The following is a 22,604-nucleotide window of genomic DNA, read 5'->3' as shown; positions in this document are numbered from 1 at the left end:
AGGGAAACAACGCACTGCCACTTCCAGCAATGACAGTATGTTTTATTCCCAAATATCTGCTGGAAATAACTAGAAAAGCTACATAAAATGCATTAGGGTATATTTGAAGAAATCAAGTAGGTAGAATTTACTAAGAAGTTAAAGACTAGAATCTTTGAAAGGGACCAGGGACTATGTAGGAGAGTGAGGCATTTAAGACATGTGTCTATTTGTGAAAGCATGGCTGAAAAGATGAAAAGCTGAGCACAACCTTGAATACTTTTGGTTTGGGGAAAAGGCTATACACTGAACTTAAATAAACCAGCCTTTTTAGGGACTGAAGACTAATTTTGATACATCTCAAAACCTCAGTGGATTAAAGTGATCCTGTATTGTTAGTGTCCATAGCCTATTTGTCTGGAATCCAGTGAAATCCTTTCTGGAGAAAGATAACATTACACAGAGCCTCCTCAAATTATCTCTAACATTTGCACAATATCTAGTGTTGACATAAAAAATTATTAGACAAGATTGTATGGTGCAAGACAAGAGGACCAAGAGACAGTAGAAAAAAATACAGAGGCAAGTCAGGTTATATCAATATAATTTACAAAATTAAAAAAAAATTTGCTTAATATGATTAAGGAATTAAAAGATAATATCAAGAATTTTGGCAGAAAACTAGTAACCATAAAAAATGAAAATCTAGAATAAAGTATGTAATTATGGGTTTATTGATGAATTAGATAACACTGAATATATACTATCAAACTGGGATATACAGTCAGTTCTCACTATTTGCAGATCTCATATTTGTGAATTCACCTACTTGGCAAAACTTCTGTGTAACCCCAAAAGCAATACTCTTAGTGTTTTCACCATCTTGCATGGATATATGCTTGTGTAAAATGGTAAAAAGACTTTAAATCACCCATGCACACATTCCCAGGTGAGGGCAAACAACACAGCACTATGCTTTCTTGTATTGACTTTCATACTGTAAGCAAGTGTCTTTTTGTGGTCTATTTAGTGCCACATGTCTTGCATTGTTGTGCTTTCCATTGACAATTTCACTGTTTAAAATGGCCCCAAACATAATTTTTAAGTGTTGTCTAGTGTTCTTAAGTGCAAGAAAGCTGTGATATATGTGGAGAAAATACATGCTAGGCTTTATACAGGCACACATTGTAAGACTGTTGGTCATGAAATTATTGTTAAATTTTCAACAGTGTATATTGAATAAGAAGAAATATTAAACAGATAATATTTAAATTTTCAAGTGTATATTAAATAAGAAGAAATATTCTGTTAAATATATTAAACAGAAACATGCATAAAACAGGGTTATTTATCAATTAGTTGAGTAAAGTGTTCTCAGGAATCCAGCCCTGCATATCAGTAAGACCAGTGATTCAGTATTCACTAATTCAGTGTCCACAACATCATTATATTGAGGATAACTATCTTGAGTAACAATAATTGACTGTATTAGAGAAGAAAATTTCCAAAATAAGCCCAGAGAGACAAAAAGCTATAGTATTGAGTAAATTGGGATGGCATTAAAGAGGAAGAAGAAGAAGAAGGCTGATGGTAGAGAAGGAATAAAAAAAAAGCAAAAAAGGGAAAAAGGGAGGGAGGAAAGAAAAGAGGGAAGAATAAAGGGAGGAAGGGAGGGCGAATGGGTGGTGAGAGAGAGAGAGAGAAAGTGAAGGGAGAGGGAAGGAAAGAAAAGGAGAGAGAAAGGGAGGAAGGAAGGAAGAAAGGGAGAGAAGGAGGAAGGAAGAAAAAGAAAAACAGTATGGATATTCTTCAAAATCTTAAAAATAGTACTACCGTGTGATCCAACAATCTTACTTCTGTATATATATCCAGAAGAATTGAAAAATAAGATCTGAAGGAATATTGGCACACTCAACTTCATTGAAACATTATTCACAATAGCCAAGATATTAGAAGCAAACTAAGTGTTCAACAAATGAATAAAGAAAATACTGTATATATGCACAATAGAATATTATTTAGCCTCAAAAATGGAGGAAATCCTATCATAAGCTATAACATGTACAAACCTTGAGGATATTCTACACTAAACTCTTAAAAAGAGAAAGTAGAATGGTGGTTGCCAGGGACTAAGGGGAGGGGGAAAAAGGATTTATTCAGTGGATTTTTTTTTTTTTTTGGCAAGATAAGAAATTTCCAGAGATCTGTTGCACAACAATATACTTGTAGGTCACACCATTGAACTGTATATTTAAAAATAGTTGATGTTATGTATTTTTAGGCACAATGCAAAATTAAGTAAGTAAGTATGCTGGTGATTATTCTATCAAGGAAATTTTATACTTGCTTTACCCTACTCACATGAAACAATATATTCTTTTTTAATTTAAATTCAATTTAATTATCATATAGTGTATTATTAGCTTCAGAGATAGAATTTAATATTTTTATCAGTTGTGTAGAACACCCAGTGGTCATCACATCATGTGCCCTTCTTAATGCCATCACCCAAATACCCCATCCCCCAACCCACCTCCCCTCCAACAACCATTTGTTTTCTATAGTTAAGAGTCTCTTATGGTTTGTTTCTCTCTCTGTTTTATTTTTCCTTTTCTTCCTCTATGTTTACCTGTTTTGTTTCTTAAATTCCACATATGAGTGAAATCACATGATACTTGTCTGTTTCTGACTGATTTATTTCACTTAGAATAGTACCCTTTAGTTCCATCCACATAGTTGTAAATGGCAAGATTTCATGCTTTTCAATGGTTGAGTAATATTCCATCATATGTATATGCCACATCTTTATCCATCCACCTGTCTATGTACATCTGTGTTCTTTCCATATTTTGGCTGTTGTGGACATTGCTGCTATAAACATTGGGGTGCAGGTGCCCCTTCAAATCATGATGTTTGTATCCTTTGGATAAATGCCTAGTGATGCAGTTGCTGTGTTGTAGCTGGGTTGCAATTGCAAAGACCTCATTGTTAGTGTAAATAAATGCAACTAACTTCTGTGCATTGGTTTTATATTCTGCAGCTTTGCTATCTTACTGTATCAGTTCTAGCAATTTTAGAGTGGAGTTTTTTGGATTTTCTACAATAGAGTATCATTTCATCTGCGAGGAATGAGAGTTTGACTTCTTTGCTGATTTGGATGCCTTTTAAGTTTTATGTTGTCTGATTGCTGAGTCTAGGACGTCCAGTACTATGTTGAACAACAGGTGATCAGACTGGTCATCCCTGTCATGTTTCTGACCTTAGGGGCAAAGCTCTCTGTTTTTCCCCTTTGAGGATAGTGTTTGCTGTAGGCTTCTCATCTATGGTTTTATGATATTGAAGTATGTTCCTTCTATCCCTACACTGCAGAGAGTTTTTATCAAGAAAGTATGTTGTATTTTGTCAAATGATAAATTTATAGAAATTCATCGCCATCTATTTGTTACATAAGGTTGGTATATTTAAAACTCTGTTCATTAAAGGGGCACCTGGGTGGCTTAGCTGTTTAAGCATTTGGCTCAGTTGCTTAAGCATCATAATCTTGGGGTCCTGGGATTGAGCCCATGTTTGGGCTCCATGCTTAATGGGGAGTCTGCTTCTCCCTCTCCCTCTGTCTCTTCCCCTGCTTATGCTCTCTCTCTCTCTCAAATAAATAAATAAAATCTCCTAAAAAATCCTATAAATTAAGAAACATTTAAAAAATCTTTTATAAAGGATCGTTAGATCTGTTTAAAATGTTAAAATACTGAAGTCTAACTTTGAAGAATGAAGTATAAATAAAGTGAAAATAGAAACAAAATGAAGAAATGACTTAAATGGCAAAACAAATATGATATAAAGAAATTAATTTAAGATGCTAAAATTAAAAAAAAGAAACTCCAGTGGATTAAACACTAATTTAAACACTAAAAAGTAATTTAAACACTATTTTAACACTAAAGTAAAAGTACATATATATTTCAAATCTTATATTCTCTATTAAACACAAATCCTTAATTTTTTCCTCTTAGGAATTTATCCAATTATGTTTTTAAAAAAACAATATGACATGCATTTCTGAATAACAATTTCAGGTTTAAAAAATGAAAGAACATTCTAAAACCAAATACCTGGATTCTAGTAGCTTATTATTTTCTCTCTCTGCCCAAAGTCATTCAGCCATTTCATACATCTAGTTTCACACTATAGATGATTATAATGGTATTTGCTATTTCAGACTATAGTGTGAAACTGGATGTATGACTGAATGTATATGCAGGTAGACAGGTAGCTCCTGTGGTTAAAAGTAAGAATATCATGTATGGTGCTATATTGATTATGTGCCCAGAAAACCATGTATCTGTAATACGAAAGGTAAAAGTTAAATGCTAATGATAAAATTTTGTTTATAAAAACACTCAGATTGGTTTATGCTTATATTTATAATTGTGCATTGCAGTTCAAATGATCACCTTAAAGGAAGAGTTAAGTTTTAAATTTAAGTATGAAAACGCATACTCAATGTTGTATGTGCCTAGTCCATTTAAAGCATCTATTTTCTTTTTTTTTAGTGCTATATTGTTTTTCCTTTACTATAAAGGAATTTAGTGGCAAGCAAAATGCCCCTTTTATAGGGGACTGTTATAGCTACATAATTCTGATATACCTATTGGAAACTCCTATGGTTGGTTAGCACATGACTAACTTATTGTATATGAATGGTTAATTTAATAGCAATAGCATTTATAGTCACTATGTTTTTTAGATATCTTTAAACAGTCAACATTATTATCTTTCAAAGTAATGTGTATGGAGGGGAGGGTGTGGGGGTTGGGTGAGCCTGGTGGTGGGTATTAGGGAGGGCACGTATTGCATGGAGCACTCGGTGTGGTACATAAGCAATGAATCTTGGAACACTGAAAAAATTAAATTAAAAAAGAAACAGAAACAAGAAAAAGAAAATTTAGAATACTATAGACCAACAATAAAAATGAAAATAATTTATAATGTTTCCACAGAGATTATTTTTTTGATGCAAAGAATAGTTTTTAAAATAATTCATGTGTGCACCTTGTCTGATTTCATGGAACTTACAATATTGTGGAGGAGGTGGATGTTTAAAAAGATAAAATAGGGCGCCTGGGTGGCTCAGTGGGTTAAGCCACTGCCTTCGGCTCAGGTCATGATCTCAGGGTCCTGGGATCGAGTCCCGCATCGGGCTTTCTGCTCAGCAGGGAGCCTGCTTCCCTCTCTCTCTCCTGCCTGCTTCTCTATCTACTTGTTATTTCTCTCTGTCAAATAAAAAAAAAAAAATCTTTAAAAAGATAAAATAATTGGATTTTTTTGGAGAAAATCCATGCAGAAAATAAATTAAGTGTGAAGTTAGAATGGAGAGAAGGATCTGTATTTAAATAGAATAATCAAGGAAGAGTTTTCTGTAAAGATGATGTTCAAGCTCATAAACACATGATGAAAAATTGCCAAACAAACAGAAGGAAGAGTGGAAGAACATTATAGGTTGCAAATGTCCTGTCATATGAAAGATCCTGGCATATTTGAGAGAGTAAATCTAAATGTCAGTGCTGTTGGGCATCGTTAGCAAGTAGGAAGGAGGGTTGGAGAAGTAGGAGAGAGATAATGTAATGCATTCAAGGATGTGGTAAAGTTGGATTTTATTTTAGGTGAAACAGAACACCAGTAAAGGATTGTGAGGAAAATACTTAGTAGATTAGTAGATTCACAAAGTCAGGCTCAGGTTGGCCATGACTGGAACTACAGTGGAAACAGATCTGATATATTTTGAAGGAAATATTGATAGGTTGTGGTAATGCATTGGAAGCTGGTAAATAAGTGAGAAGGGAGGTCATAACTCTTCTAAATTTATCATTTGAACTAGAAGATGGATGCTAATCCTCTTTAGAGAGAAGAGGAAGACTAGAGTTTGGAAAGAGGCAGATTTTGTGAGAAACAAAGATAAAGAGTCTCATTTTAATTATATCAAGTGTGAAATATCCAGTTGCAGGTAAAAAGGGAAAGATTATATATACACATAAAATCAGAGGAAAGATGTGACTTGAACATATAAATGTGAATCACAGTATAAATATAGTCTTCAAATAGAGTGGAATTTAGAGTTCACCTAAGGAGTGTTGAGAAGAAAAGTGGTGAATTTGGTAACATGAAGAAATTCAGTATTTCAGGGGAGGCAGCAATGTAGATAATAACCAGTCTCTTAGTAAGAAAGAAAGAAAGAAAGAAAGAAAGAAAGAAAGAAAGAAAGAAAGAAATCTGTACAGTAAGCTATGATTTGTTCTAATATTTTTCTAAATTTATTTTTTGTATTTGAAAATATTTGAAAACTGTATAGAGAGGCTTAAGCAATTCACTCATACCAAATGACATATTTATTCTCATATTGTGAATTTATATGATTTACCTCACATTTTCCTTTGCCTATACTTTGGTATATTTTTCAAGTATTTCTCACCAATAAAGGATTACTCAAGATCCTTCTGATTAATTAAGACCAAGTGCATACCTAAGACTCATTTCTCTAACACGAAGTACATCTCCAAAGACTTGGTTAGGAAGATGCAAGCACATATATGTGAATCACTAAATTGACTAAATGTTAGTCTGTTCAGAGATTCCTTTTTTTTTTTTTAAAGATTTTATTTATTTATTTGTCAGAGAGAGTGAGCACAGGTAGACAGAGAGGCAGGCAGAGGCAGAGGGAGAAGCAGGCTCCCTGCTGAGCAAGGAGCCCGACATGGGACTCGATCCCAGGACGCTGGGATCATGACCTGAGCCGAAGGCAGCCGCTTAACCAACTGAGCCACCCAGGTGTCCCTGTTCAGAGATTCCTAATCTTAAATACATTTTTCTGTATTAAGGAATACTGTTTTCAAAACATGGACAAAAATTCACAAATGGTAGTATTATCCCTTTCCTTCTATCTCTTATTTTACCATTTTAGTATTAAAGTAAAATTCCTTTTAAAATAAAAAAAAATCCTTTAGTTTGCTTTAATAATTACTTTAAAAAAAATTCCAAACTTTTTTTTTTTTCAGACCTGGAGAACTGATATTTATATTCTTCCTGGTCTTTAATGCAGGAAGAGTTGAGGGTGCTATTCATGAAGAAAGTGACAATATATATACAGAGGCACATGCTGGCTCTACCTGTGGCCCACTGTAGTTGTGGGTAATTCACTAGATTTGTGATTAAGCTTTCAGGAGTACAATGCCTGAGAAAAAGCAGCTATGATCATTTTTATGGAAGAGTTTTTCAAGGTAACTCTTTTCATTTTGGAGGCTGATTTGGAGGTGAATGAAGGACATTTGTGTATTGAAGAGATTAACATGAATCTTGAGAGGAATTAAAACAGACCGCTCAAATGAAGATCAGTCACAGTGTTTTTAAAATTGGATAAACTGCAAAGAAGCAGGCTTATGTAAGTATCTTAAGTTAAAATAACAAAAGAAGACTTGCTGTGCCTTAAATGATCATTTGAATGATCATATAAAATATGGTTTTACGGAAGATCGATTTTATATGTAACACTGAATGTTCACTGTTATCAGTTTCTGTTAATGACTGTTTATACTTTCTTGTTGAGCGTGCACGCACAAATGGAACAAAAGCTGTTTAGTATGTTTGAGGTAACCATATAATTTGTCAAAATTGGGATACTTTGGAAAACACATTTGGCACTGTTAATAACTATGTTGGGCAACTGGCATAAAACGGAATCATCCTAGGTAAACAAGAATGTATAACCATTTCAACTGTACAATTTCTCAAGTGTTCTGTGTAAAGAGTAGGCTTTTAAATATTCCTTAATGCAGTAACTTGAATCTTCCTTGTAAGGGGTGTCTGTGTGTGTGTGTGCATTTAAAAGGCTTTTTTTTTTTTTTAATAGGAAAGATTCGGTTTAATTGAGAATTGATCAAGAAGTTATTCTGCAAATTAGGAAAAACTAATCAATAGCTTCCTTGACTAGCTCAATTGTGAGGGCTATAAAACTGTAAATTGTCTGTAATTGGGCTCTTTTCCCTAAATGCATATTAAAATTTTGCTTATTATTGAATTGAAAATACTGCCATAATGAATTTAATCCTTAGAAAATAACAGATCCATATGGATAAGCATGTATCTATTTTATATCTATTTTTAAATTAAAACATTAGATCCCATATCAGAAATATTTAGAACTCAAGTCATTAATTCAAGAATAAGAGGATAGTGTGATTCCTGAGGTGTTGAAAGAACTGCCATTTCTTGGCCCATATGATTAAAATTTCTCCTACTCTCTAGTCCTCCCTCTGTTTTCATTCAAATCTTGTTCCTTGAGACACCATTGTTAAAGGCCTTCTCTGGCACCATTATTAGAAGCTTTCTCCAGCTGTGCTCTAGGCATTTATATTTACCTGTAAAATGGACAACATTTCTCTCTACTGTGACCATTTTCATAAAAGTTTGGTAATCTTTTCCAAACTTTCTTCTGTCAAAGCAAAATTTGCCCTGGACAATCTTAAACAGTCAAGGAAGATTTTATTCAAATCTATTGCACAGGAGAGAGAGAGACCAGAGGTAGTCTGAGCTTGATTCTTTTAAAACAAAGGACGGGGGAGTTTTTAAGTGCTGGCGTGACTCATGGCAAGTAGAAACTATACAAGAAGGTTACTGGAGAAGTTGCTTAGTGAAATATATTGAACATATTCAGTTTTTCTTGAATTTGCAAATGTTTTTCTTTATGATTAGGCAACTTGTGTTTGCTAATTGGCCTTGTCAATATTAGGCTCCTACCCTCCCTCAGAGACTGAGGGACAGTGGTGCTATCTTCTTTGATGTATTTCATTTCCAATATATGGTTGCAGGTCCTTGAGAAAGATATTACTGGCTTGTAAAATTGATAAGAGGATTTTTAAGTGATTTATATACATCTCAAAGAAGTAGAGAAAGAATTTATAATTACAAGTTTGTTTGTTTTAAGTAAATGCTCTAAAAAAGAAATGTCAGGAGCCTGGAGTCAAGAAAAAACCTGTCTAAAGTCAAGCTGAGGGGAACATTAAGGTTGCTATTTTGTTCACCTTTTTTTTTTTTTAAATTTTATTTATTTATTTGACAGTGAGAGAGATCACAAGTAGGTAGAGAGGCAGGCAGAGAGGGAGAGGAGGAAGCAGGCTCCCTACTGAGCAGAGAGCCTGAGGCAGGGCTTGATCCCAGAACCCTGGGACCATGACCTGAGCCGAAGGCAGAGGCTTAACCCACTGAGCCACCCAGGCCCCCCTATTTTGGTCACCTTTATATTATCACATAGTGAATGCTTTTATCCTGGGAAGTTCAGATCGGCCTATCTTTAGTTTTTCTCTCAATTAGAACAATTTAGTCCTAGTTTTTCTTCTCAGAACCACCAGCTATTTTACCTTATAACTGTCCTCATGCTTTATTGACCTCTTATTAACTTTCTAGTCATAGAAAAGACTATGTTTTGTGACTCCTGTCACAAAACAAAACAAAACAAAATGAAACAAAACAAAACACTATTATCATTTTCATCTACCAGCAAAAACATCTTTCCCCACCTACTAGGTTAATCCAACTAAGTCTTGTACTACTTTTCAAAAATATTGTCATATTTTATCCCAGTCATTAGCAAACACTCTATGGGGTAAAAATATTGTAGAATTTAAATACTTAATTTATAAAAATACATCTTAAAGTACAGTTCAGTATGGTATAATCAATCAACTAAATACATAGAAAATATTTTAAGAATTTAAAAATGTTTTTACTTGATTTTTGGTTTTCTTTAAACTAGTGGTAACCAAAATGTCCATCAACTGATAAATAAAGACAATGTGGGTTTAGAGATTGTATTTATGGTGTGTGTGTGTGTGTGTGTGTGTGTATAGAATGTAAGAAGAAAGAATGCAATGATGCTGGAAAATCCAAAGGATGCATAATATTGAACAATTGTCATTTATGTTCTAATTCTTCAAAATTTTAACACTACGAAGTCCTCTATGGGGTATCTAGTACCTTACGGATACTAATGGAAAGGATAAATTGTATCTCAAACTTAATTAGTGGAAAGCACTTTCTTAACCCCTCTCTGATAAAGCATTGGCTGATTCATTATTAAACCTAATCAGCCAAAGACTACCCAAACCTGAGATCTCATAAATTCAGATTTGTTGATTTACACCAAAGGTAGATAATCCAGAGCACTGAGGAATGCCCTCAAAAAATGAGAACTTAGATTCTTTTATAAGGTTCACGTTCTTCTTAAAGGACTTTGCAAAGGCCTCAGAGAAGCAGGGATTAGTTCTGAATTGGTTACTTTTCTCAGAAGAATTATGATTGACTAGGGATTAATAATTTAGCAAGTTGAGGTCCCCAGGAATGGACAGGAATAGCAAAATAGATGTAGAACATTATAAGGAAGAGAGTAACAATCAATCAGAGATTATTATGACATTTTATAGCTGCTGTGTGACTTTAGGAAAAATGTTTTCTGTTTATTTTGCAGCTGTTTTGACCTATGTCTATGTGTACTCCTATGCTGATCAATGGCAAGGCTGCATTTTTTTTTTTAAATCTAACTAGATTTTCATTTATTTCTGACTGGTTTTCATTCCTTCACTGGTCTCTGAAAATTCAGTTAGTCCTCCCTTCTCTCCCTCCCCAATTTTGACTCAGGAACCAGGAGAAGGTCTATGGAAAACCCATTCTTGTGGTAAACCCTAATAGCTATGGTAGTAACATTCATGTGGGAGATGGAGGCTGGCAGAGGCACAATTTGTATCATTTCTCTTTATTACCACTGATAGCAGTTCTCAGAAAAATACTATGAGTTTGACTATCAGAGCTGCTTTGGCCTATTCCTAAACTCTTATCTCTGCCCATTTCCCGCTCTGAACATTTGTCCACAATTCTGTGAATTTGCTTTAGTTCTAATACAGTGTTATACTTGCTTCAGCAGCATATATACCAAATTTAGAACAATTCAATGTTGTCCACAAAGATAAGAGAAACAAAAGATGTCACCAGATTTATTTCCTGGTAAATCTGGCTTTAATATGGTCTGAAGCTTAGAGTCCTGTTTCTTAAGAATACACAATACATTTAAATGATCATTTAAGGCACAGCAAGTCTTCTTTTGTTATTTTAACGTAAGATACTGACATAAGCCTCCTCCTTTGCAGTTTATCCAATTTTAAAAACACTGTGGCTAATCTTCATTTGAGCGGTCTGCTTTAATTCCTCTCAAGATTCATGTTAATCTCTTCAATACACAAATGTCCTTCATTCACCTCCAAATCAGCCTCCAAAATGAAAAGAGTTACCTTGAAAAACTCTTCCATAAAAATGATCATAGCTGCTTTTTCTCAGGCATTGTACTCCTGAAAGCTTAATCACAAATCTAGTGAATTACCCACAACTACAGTGGGCCACAGGTAGAGCCAGCATGTGCCTCTGTATATATATTGTCACTTTCTTCATGAATAGCACCCTCAACTCTTCCTGCATTAAAGACCAGGAAGAATATAAATATCAGTTCTCCAGGTCTGAAAAAAAAAGTTTGGAATTTTTTTTAAAGTAATTATTAAAGCAAACTAAAGGATTTTTTTTATTTTAAAAGTAAAAAATGGGTACATAGTACATTGAACTTACATTTCTAGTTTCAAACATCATAATGCTAAAAAAAATTATTAAAGGGTGCCTGGCTGACTCACTCAGAAAAGCATCCAACACTTGGTCTTAGGGTCCTGAGTTTGAGCCCCAGATAGAGTGAGTATAAAGATTACTTAAATAAGAACTTTAAGCTTTTTTTTTTTTTTAAGATTTTATTTATTTATCAGGGGCGGGGGGAGAGTGAGCACAGGCAGACAGAATGGCAGGCAGAGGCAGAGGGAGAAGCAGGCTCCCTGCTGAGCAAGGAGCCCGATGTGGGTCATGATCCCAGGACCCTGGGATCATGACCTGAGCCGAAGGCAGCTGCTTAACCAACTGAGCCAGTTTTTTTAAAGAGAAAAACTAAAACCTTATTTTTTTTTAGGATTTATTTATTTTTTTGACAGACAGAGATCACAAGTAGGCAGAGAGGTAGGCAGAGAGAGAGAGAGGAGGAAGCAGGCTTCCAGCTAAGCAGAGAGCCCTATAAAGGGCTCGATCCCAGGACCCTGGGATCACGACCTGAGCCAAAGGCAGAAGCTTTTACCCACTGAGCCACCCAGGCGCCCCTAAAACCTCATTCTTTATCAGTAAGTGAAATTGTGATTTTTTTCCCCCTATGTGGTTAACTAAGTATTTAAGTTACTGAGAAATCACATGGAATATAAATGCTACAAGATAAATTGAGACATGTTATTATTAAATCAAATGATTTTAAAAGTAAAGAAGAAGGGGCACCTGAGTGGCTTAGTCAGTTAAGTGTCTGCCTTCTGCTCAGGTCATGATATCAGGGTGCCAGGGTCCAGCCCACATCCCTCTGGCTGTCTGCTTAGCAGGGAGTCTCCTTCTCCCTGTCCCTCTATGCTCTTGTGCTCTCTCTTGCTCTCACTCTCTCAAATAAATAAATAAAATCTTAAAAAAATAAAAGTAACAAAAGTAAACTACTTTAAAAAAGAATATTTAGAAAAAGTGACTGTTTTACTTATAAGCATGTATCATTTTCAGCTTAACAGTTCAGATAAAGTGTACTTCCTGGGTTTACATTTCAAAGACTTTATAAATAACTCCTAATTATATCTGATATTATTTTATTTTTTTCAATGACAAAGTATGGTTTACTCCTTGATTACAAACATATTCTTTATAATATTTATCCTTCTGTGAAAATAATTATAATCTTATGCTTTTAAGAAATATTGAAGGACTATTTGTCCAACCACTATATTTTAATAATAATAGCAATAAGTAATAAAAACTGACTGTTAATTACTCATACTCTGCTTGAGTATCTCCACTGGAAAGCAAATCATTATCTGGAAGAGGAAAGTGACTCATTGGCCTGAAAGGAGGAATGCAGACTATTAGAAATCTGTACTTCACATAAAGCTCAAAATCGTTTTTTGGTATGACCCATTCATAACAGATAATATTTATAAAGCTAATTAATCTGTACCACAATAGATCTTGAAACGTTCAAAACTGATATAAATTTTCCTGTTGTAAGGTTTAAATGTTCCTCGTATCTTTAAGAATTCCTTGCACAACACTTCAAAAGTCTCAATATACTCATTGTTCCTCCCTGAATAGGATTTATTTTGCTTTTGTATCTTTTAAGAGATGGTATTTATGACTGAAAACAATGCCAAGTTATAAGCAGTGAGTATCCTCTGCTTTAATACAATAAAGGAAATGTTTGATTATAATAAAGAAGGCAAAATATTGCTCTTGTTATTATCTTGGCAATCTCAGACCATCAAGACATGTGAATAGAAAGAATAATTTGGCTGGTATAAAATGACTTTTATATCATTTAAAAGATATACTGTTTAGTTATTGATTCAACATTTACTCATATGAGAGGTTATGTTTTTCATGTGGGAGGATGGAAAGATAAGGCATCTAGAGGTACTGCTCAGCTTCTCCAAAGCTGTCACTAACAATTTATTCATTGCTGGTGGTAATGCAAAATGGTATAATCAATGTCAAAGACAAAATGCATTGGACAATTAAGGGTATGCTTTTACTCAGGTTATTGCAATAGGGATAATGTTCATTAATGAACAATGTCTCAAGGAAAAGAAGGGAGTCTGAGGTTTTAGAGAGGCAAATAAACAAGGGAGTCATCCTTGAGTCTTATGAGAGTTATCAGAGAGGAAAGGAAATAGTTTTCATCTCAGGATACATAAGAGGTAGGATATAAGAGGTAGGTGGGAATTCTTAACCATTGTTGCCTTCCAGGAGCACAAGTCTCAGGTAAAATTCAATGTTCATACCACCACATGATAAAATAAAAAAGAGAAATATAAATATAAAAAAGCATATAAAAGTAAAGAGCCAGAAGTGCCCTGAGACAGCCATTCCATTGGATTTCAAGAGGTCAGCAGAGGAAAATTATTAAGTTACTCATTATCAAAATTATTAAGTTACTCAGTACTCATTGAATTTATTGAAGCTAGGATATTAATGTTCTGGGAGATGATATCTACATTTTTGGTATAAAGGAATACATATTTTGAACATTTTACCAGAGATGAGACAGTAGTTTGTGTAGGGAGAAATCCAGTCCATGCATAGACCATTGTGGTGATGAGTCTTTCGAGGTTTACATCAAGTTACCAGGCTTTAGATTGCAGGGCTTCCTCAGAACTTGGAAGAAGTGGTGAGGGGAAAGCAATCTAGAATACTGATGGAGATCTGGGCAGTCAGGATTTAGCTCTCTGTAAGGATGAATCAGATGAAAATGAGAAAAAATTAGAAACATTTTTCTCTTTTTGGAGAAAATTTGGACCACTGTAGATGGATATTGACGAAAACTGGATAAATTAAAAATTTGGTAAGGATGGAAAACTTAGGCAAGATGACAAGATCTAACTCAACTTATGGGTAGATATAAACGCTACGTTTTTGGTTAGTTCATTTCTTTCCACACAATGGGGGAGGAACTCAATTAAATCTCTATTAGACAAGCCAGAATTTGTGCATTCCTAAGTTACCCGCACTTTATGAAGACCTGCAAAATAGTTGAAAGACAATGAACAAGCAGGATCCAGCCGGATATTATAGCTTTTCATTGATAAATTAAAGTTTCCCTCTACAGTCATTCCCCGACCCTCCCAACTGATTAAAGATAATCTCAAGGAAAGATTATTCTTTATCTCACACACAGACGTCTTCAGACAATATATATAATAATCCTGAGATCCAATTTACTATGAATATACCAAGCATATGTTTAGAAATGTATTAGGAATGTATTAAAATATATTAGGAATATCAGTTAAATATGGCTAGTGAACATCTGTATATTAATAAAATCTATAAGTAAATGACGTGAATACCCAAATGAAAACCACTTACTGAGGAGGTATAATTTTTTGTTTTGTTTTGTTTTGTTTTATTTTATTTTTTCCGTGTTCCAAGATTCATTGTTTATGCACCACATCCAGTGCTCTATGCATTAAGTTCCCTCCTTAATACCCACTGCCAGGCTCACCAAAGGTGAGAAGGTGTAAATTAAAAATAAAGAAGTTGGAACGACTTAACATTTAAAAAAGGTAAATGAAATTGTGACTGATAGCAGTATATTGTATGATTTCAGTCAAAGTGGATCTAAACCCTCATATATAGAAATATATCATAAACCCTCATATATAGAGATATACCATAAACTGTGATGGCATTGCTGACTTTCTAGGAATTTCCCAAACATCATACATTTTCTTAATTATTTATACTAATAATGTTTCTCATGCAAATTTAACTTAGAAAATGGTGAGTTTCAAAAAAAAAAAAAGAAAATGGTGAGTTTCTCTTTTTGAGAACTCTCTTCATGTGACACATTAATAACACTATATCAAATAAACCTAATTATTTCTAGTACCTTTCTTTTAACAAGTTAAAGGAACAAACTGTTTGTAATTTTCCAAGTCTCCCTGGGAAATATCAAAGACAATTTTAGGTTTAAAATACCAAAATTAGGATTAAATTTTCTGAAGATAAAATATAAAAAGTCATCAAGAGATTTGAACACTTGATTAATATAGAATCACAAGTCACTAAAAAACAATAATTTATAGCCTGTTTGTCCAAAGTAACAATAAAAGGTTTTAAAAGTAAATAGAAGAACATGATTAATAGAACCTTCATTGTTCCCTAAGTGAGAAACTTGTTTTCTTATGTAAACAAGGACACAAAAAACCAACAATGTAAACATTGGAAGTTTATTCTAGTAAGGGACAATACTTGTTATCTAGTCTGATTAGACAGAAAGTAAAGAGTAATCTTTTAAAACTTTAATAGTAATAAGAAACATTATTTTTAACAGAGAAAATAAAATTCTGGTTTTGCATCAATATAATATTGGATTCTAAAGGTTTTTTTTGAAATTTATTTATTTATTTATTTATTTAAAGTAGGTTCCATATCCAACATGGGGCTTGAACTCACAACCCTGAGATCAAGAGTTGCATGCTCCACCAACCATCTAGGCAGCCCTATAGAGAGGTTTTAATGGAGATTTGTAGTCTAATTTGGTAGCAGCCTGTCTGGAGATAGGAGAATATTGCACACTTCCAGAAACTTAAATACATAGATTCATATAAAGAGGTCACAACTTCAGTTCTAAATTTTCCACTGAAGACCAAGTATACTCACAGAAATACAAAACTCAATGTTTATATCAAAGAACTGTTCTTTTCCCATTAAGTTCAAATTCTTAATTAATTTCAGCTCAAAATTGGCAAATAGAAACAAAAACCAGATTCTCTGTTGCCTTTCACCTGACAGAGATAAGATCTTTATAAACTATATTTAAAGAGTTCACCAAATCATCACACTATGAAACAAAATAAACTGGCACCAGATACAAAAACAAATTCTTGCCATGTCCTTTATGTTTCTTGGAGTGCTCAAAAGTATCAAGTCAGCTCCTGATCAGGAGCTCACCATTGTGTTCTCTTGGAGTCAGGAGTGGAGTACAAGACCCAGAGGACTTGTTGACTCAATGCAATAAGTAGAAGTCTAAAAGTGAGATCCCATCTATCTAAGTCATGGTGCCAGATTCTCAAAGAAAAAATGCACCAGACAATTAGGGTGATGGTTTTATTCAAGCTGTTGCAATAAGGACAGCATTCGTTAATGAGGAATGTCCCAAAGAAAAGGAAGGTGGCCTGGGATTTGTAGAGGCAAGTAAACAACAAAATCATCTGAGAGTTTTATGGGAGTCATGAGGAAAAATGAAGAGAATATTTATCTTGGAATATGCAAGGATAAAATGATTCTTTGTGGATGGCTGTTTCTCTGAAACATGAAAGGATGGTGGGGGAGAGTTTAGAAAACAAAAGTGTTGGGTGACTTCTTAACCTATCACTGTTTTCTAGGACCATAGAGCTCAGGCAGTGATTATAGCCCCACAGTTACTTTCCCAGATATTAACAGAAGTAGTTAAAATACTTGTCTACAAAAATACTTGTGTACAAATACTTGTAATTGCTTTGTTTTTAATATCCATCAACATGTGAAACAATTTACAAATTGTGGTATATTCATGTAAGAGAATAAAGGGGACCTCGGAATCAGTTTGTAACAAGATGGATTAACACCCAAACATTTAACAGGGAGAATGGAAATAGAAAAAAAATAGTGTATATTGTATGATTCATTTATATGAATTCATATGAATCTCTAGAACAAACATATCTAATAATAGTGATAAATAATGATAACAGATGTGTGGTTGCTGAAAAGATTAAATGCAAAAGTCTACAAGGGAATTTTCTGGGGTGATGAAATTTACTAGGTTACTGTATGTATGTGTGTGTCTATGTATATATAGAGAGAATATTTAATATGTAAATATTTAATTGAATATATATTACTCTGTATATATGTTGTTGAACTATAGACAAAATATGTGTATTTTAATGAAAATTTTATCTAACTTATATTGATTTTAAAAACATATTTGAGAAAATTAACATATTTTATTGTATTTTAAAATGCCTGGGGAAAAAAGTTTGCCTTGAACTTAAATACTGACAAAAAATAAATAATTCCTTGTTCATTCTCTTACAAAAACCTTCTTTCTTTTCATACAATTTATTTTTCAATAAACATTGATACATATTATAGTGGAATGTAAGGGAGGCCATATGCACAGTGGTAAAGAATAGAGCTTTAGAGTGATTGCCTCCATTCAAATCCTATTTCCACTTCTAACTAGCTTTAAGACCTTGAGCAAATCTCTCAAATTCTCTGTAAATGGCAACTGATAGTAGTAGAATCTATCTTATATTGCTAGGGTTAAATATTTTAATATGTGAAAAGCACTTACTTATATATACTGTTATATTGTGCTATCTATTTTTCTTGTCTCTTCTCCTTTTATAATTATTGAAATTGGTAAAAAGAAAAAAATAAAGCTCTAGCACTGCATTAAATATGTGGGCTATAATATGAAAAGAAAAAAAATACAAAGACTTTCTCCATAAGCATGTTGTAAATCCTAGAACAACTATTAGAAAACAAACATAAAAAATGTGGTATAGCCTAAGCTAATAGAGGTAAAAATACTCAATTAATTCAACAGAAGTCATTTGATCCAACAAAATTACACTCATAGGTATTCACCCAAGAGAAATGAAAACATATGTCCACAAAAACATTGGAAGTAAGCCAAATGTCCATCAACAGATTTTTGTGTAAACAAATCTTGGCATATGTATATAATCCATTACTAGCCAGCAATAAAACAGGAACAAATTAATGATACTGTCATAACAAAATAATTAATCTCAAAAATCTTATGCTGGATGAATAAAACCAGAAACAAAATATAAAAATTGTATTATTTCATTTATATGAGGAAATATTTTTCTTTGGTGGCTACATTTTATATTTTGTTTCATGTATTGGTTATATAGGTACATAAATTTGTTAAAACTCACTGAGCTAAACATGTAATATGTTCATTTCCTTTTATGTAACATACAATTCAATAGAATTCATTAAATCAGACATACACATCGGAAGACAGAGCTTATAAAAATTAGAATACTGTTTCACTAGTGTATATAAGAGATGAAAAAGTCAGGATCATGGGTGACGTGGCCTATGTTTTACTGTCTAATGAATAGACAATAACTGCATTGATTTTGGCCCCTGTGAGACAATGAAGGTATAACATTAAAGATCAGTCTTTGAACTTCTCCAATGAAGACATACAAATGGCTATCAGACACATGAAGAAATGTTCATCATCACTAGCCCTCAGGGAGATTCAAATTAAAACCACATTGAGATACCATCTTAAACCAGTTAGAATGGCCAAAATTAGCAAGACAGGAAACAACATGTGTTGGAGAGGATGTGGAGAAAGGGGAACCCTCTTACACTGTTGGTGGGAATGCAAATTGTTGCAGCCACTTTGGAGAACTGTGTGGAGATACCTCAAGAAATTAAAAATAGAGCTTCCCTATGACCCTGCAATTGTACTACTGGGTATTTACCCCAAAGATACAGATGCAGTGAAAAGAAGGGCCATCTGTACCCCAGTATTTATAGCAGCAATTGCCACGGTCGCCAAACTGGAAAGAACCAAGATGCCCTTCAACGGACCAATGGATAAGGAAGATGTGGTCCATATACACTATGAAGTATTACGCCTCCATCAGAAAGGATGAATACCCAACTTTTGTAGCAACATGGACGGGACTGGAAGAGATTATGCTGAGTGAAATAAGTCAAGCAGAGAGAGTCAATTATCATATGGTTTCACTTATTTGTGGAGCATAATAAATAACATGGAGGACAAGGGGAGATGGAGAGGAGAAGGGAGTTGAGGGAAATTGGAAGGGGAAGTGAACCATGAGAGACTATGGACTCTGAAAAATAATCAGAGGGTTTTGAAGAGGTGGGGGGTGGGAGGTTGGGGGAACCAGGTGGTGGATATTAGAGAGGGCACGGATTGCATGGAGCTCTGGGTGTGGTGCAAAAAAAAAATGGAATACTGATATGCTAAAAAGAAATAAAAAATTAAAAAAATAAATAAAGAGCAGTCTTTGAACAAGATTCAATAGAAGCAATAGATATTATGGAAAAACCAGGAAAATTGGTGTCAAAATGAAAAAGAAGATAAAATTTTATGAAAAGAGGGTGTTTCATTTTTTACGTATTGCAGAGATGTCTGCATTTATAGTATTGAGCACCTAAATCATTAATTGCTGTGGAGAAGTTAATGTAATGATGGGCCAAGAATTCATATTGTTTGGCTTGATGTATGAATGAAAGGCTTGAACAAGAAGATAGTGAAGACTTCTTTTGAAGAACAAAGAATAGTTCTGTAACTAGAGAGCTTGTTGTGCAACTAGAGAGTTGTAGACAACCGAGTATATTTATATCTCAGTTTAAGGACTCAATAAAATATATGAGGCTAAGGTACAGAGAAAGGCATGAATGTCTGAGCATTTGATCTAATGTGGAAGAGTTAATACTGAATCATGGGAGTGACAATTTATTTGATGTGATAAAAAGGAATAAACAAAATTGTGAAGCCAAAATCTTTTCATGTATCTTTATGTATGTAAGATACAGATGGACAAATTTTTTATCTGTGCCTATAAATTTATTTTTACTTCAATAATTTTCTTTTTTTTTCATGATGTTAGTCACCATACAGAACATCATTAGCTGTTGATGTAGTGTTCCATGATTCTCTGTTTGCTTTTAACATCCAGTGCTCCATGCAATACATGCCCTCCTTAATAACCTGCATCAGGCTCACCCGTCCCCTGAACCCCCACCCCTCTGAAACTGTAAGTTTGTTTCCCAGAGTCCATAGTCTCTCATGGTTCATCCCCTACTCCGATTTCTCCCTCTTTATTTTTCCCTTCCTTCTTCTAATGTCCTCCATGCTTTTCTTTATGTTCCAAATATAAGTGAAATCATATGGTAATTGTCTTTCTCTGCTTGACTTATTTCACTTAGCATAATCCTCTCCAGTTCCATCCATGTCAATGCAGATGACGGTTATTCATCCTTCCTAATGGCTGAGTAATATTTCATTGTATATATGGACCACATCTTTATCCATTCATCTGTTGAAGGTTGGGGTAAATACCCAGTGAATCAATAATTTCTTCACTGAAAAGCTCAAAGATAAGGGAAAATTTATTTCTTTTGTGTTCACTGAAGGTAATGATTTAACACCATAAATTTTCATGTAGTTTATTAATCAGAGAATGCATAATTTAATAAATTTCAGTAATTTTAAACATTCCTTATTTTTAAAGATTTTATTTATTTATCTGTCAGAGAGCAAGCGCACAAGCACAGGCAGGGTGAGCAGCAGGCAAATGAAGAGGAGGGCTCCCTGTTGAGCAAGGAAACCATAGGGGACTGAGCCACCCAGGATTCCCAGTTTTTAATACTCTTAAAATGGTAACACAGTTGTGGCCTCAAGAAACATTAACCAAGTAATGATCATAAATACAAATATATACTGTGCCAAATTGGGACTAATAACAATAAATAAGAGGAGGTTTGTACCAGTGTAGGAATTGGAAGTTTATCCCCCCTTTTATTTATTTACTTATTTATTCATTCATTCATTCATTCATTTATTTATTTATTATGATCATAACCTGAGCCAGAAGAATCTGCTTCACTGACTGAGCCACCCAGGATCTCCTGGAAGTTTGTTCCTAATTTGAATTAAAAGAGACTTTATGGAAATAAATTATGTTATTAAAGATATGTAAGATGTTGAAAGGCAGAAGAAATGGGAGAAAGGGAGGGAGGGAGGGATCAATAGTAGTGCAGAGAGAGAATGAATGTCCTTCAAGGTCAACAATATGGAAGCAGAAAACACAGGCATATAAGAATAATAATAGAAAATCAGTGTGTGTGTGTGTGTGTGTGTGTGTGTGTGTGTGTGTGTGTGTGTGTTTAAGACAAAACCTGGTATGAATTCTATCAGTGATATGACTTTGAGCAAATTACCTATCTACCCCTTTTGAAGTTCAAATTTCCTTCTAGAGGAACAGAATAGAAAACCCAGAAATGGACCCACAACTGTGTGATGAATTCATCTTCAACAAAGCAAGAAAGAATTTCTAATGGAAAAAAGACGGTCTCTTCAACAAATGGAGTTGGGAAAACTTGACAGCAACATGCAGAAGAATGAAACTGGACCACTTTCTTACACAATACATAAAAATAAATTCAAAGTAGATGGAAGACCTAAATGTGAGCCAGGCTACCATCAGAATCCTAGAGAAGAACACAGGGAGCAACTTCTTTGATTTTGGCCACAGCAACTTCATACTGGATACATGTCCAGAGGCAGGAGAAACAAAAGCAAAAATGAACTCTTGAGATTTCTTCAAGATAACAAGCTTCTTAACAGTGAAGAACATAATCAACAAAACTCAAAGGCAACCTCTGTAATGGGAGAAGATATTTGCAAGTGATGTATCACATGAAGGGTTAGTATCCAAAATCTGTAAAGATCTTATCAAACTCAACACCCAAAAAACAAACAATCCAGCTAAGAAATGGACTGAAGACATCCAGATGACTAATAAACATAAGAAAAGATGCTCAGCATCATTCATCCTCAGGGAGATACAAATCAATACAAATCAATGCCACCTCAAACCTATCAGAATGGTTAAAATTAATTACCCAAGAAACAACAAATGTTGGCGAAGATGTGGAGAAAGGGGTACCCTCTGACACTGCTGGTGGGAATGCAAACCAATGCAGCCACTATGAAAAACAGAATGGAGTTCCCTTAAAAGTTAAAAATAGAACACTCTATGACCCACCAATTGCACTACTAGCTATTTACCCAAAGGATATAAAAATACTGATTCAAAGGGGCACATGCACTCTGATAGCAACAATCAACAGTAGCCAAATAAAGAGCCCAAATGTCCATTCACAGATGAATGGATAAAGAAGAGGTGGTA

This window comes from Mustela nivalis (genome assembly GCF_964662115.1).
Source record: "Mustela nivalis genome assembly, chromosome: 15".
Lineage (NCBI taxonomy): Eukaryota > Metazoa > Chordata > Mammalia > Carnivora > Mustelidae > Mustela > Mustela nivalis.
Note: the sequence above shows the minus strand (reverse complement) of the source record.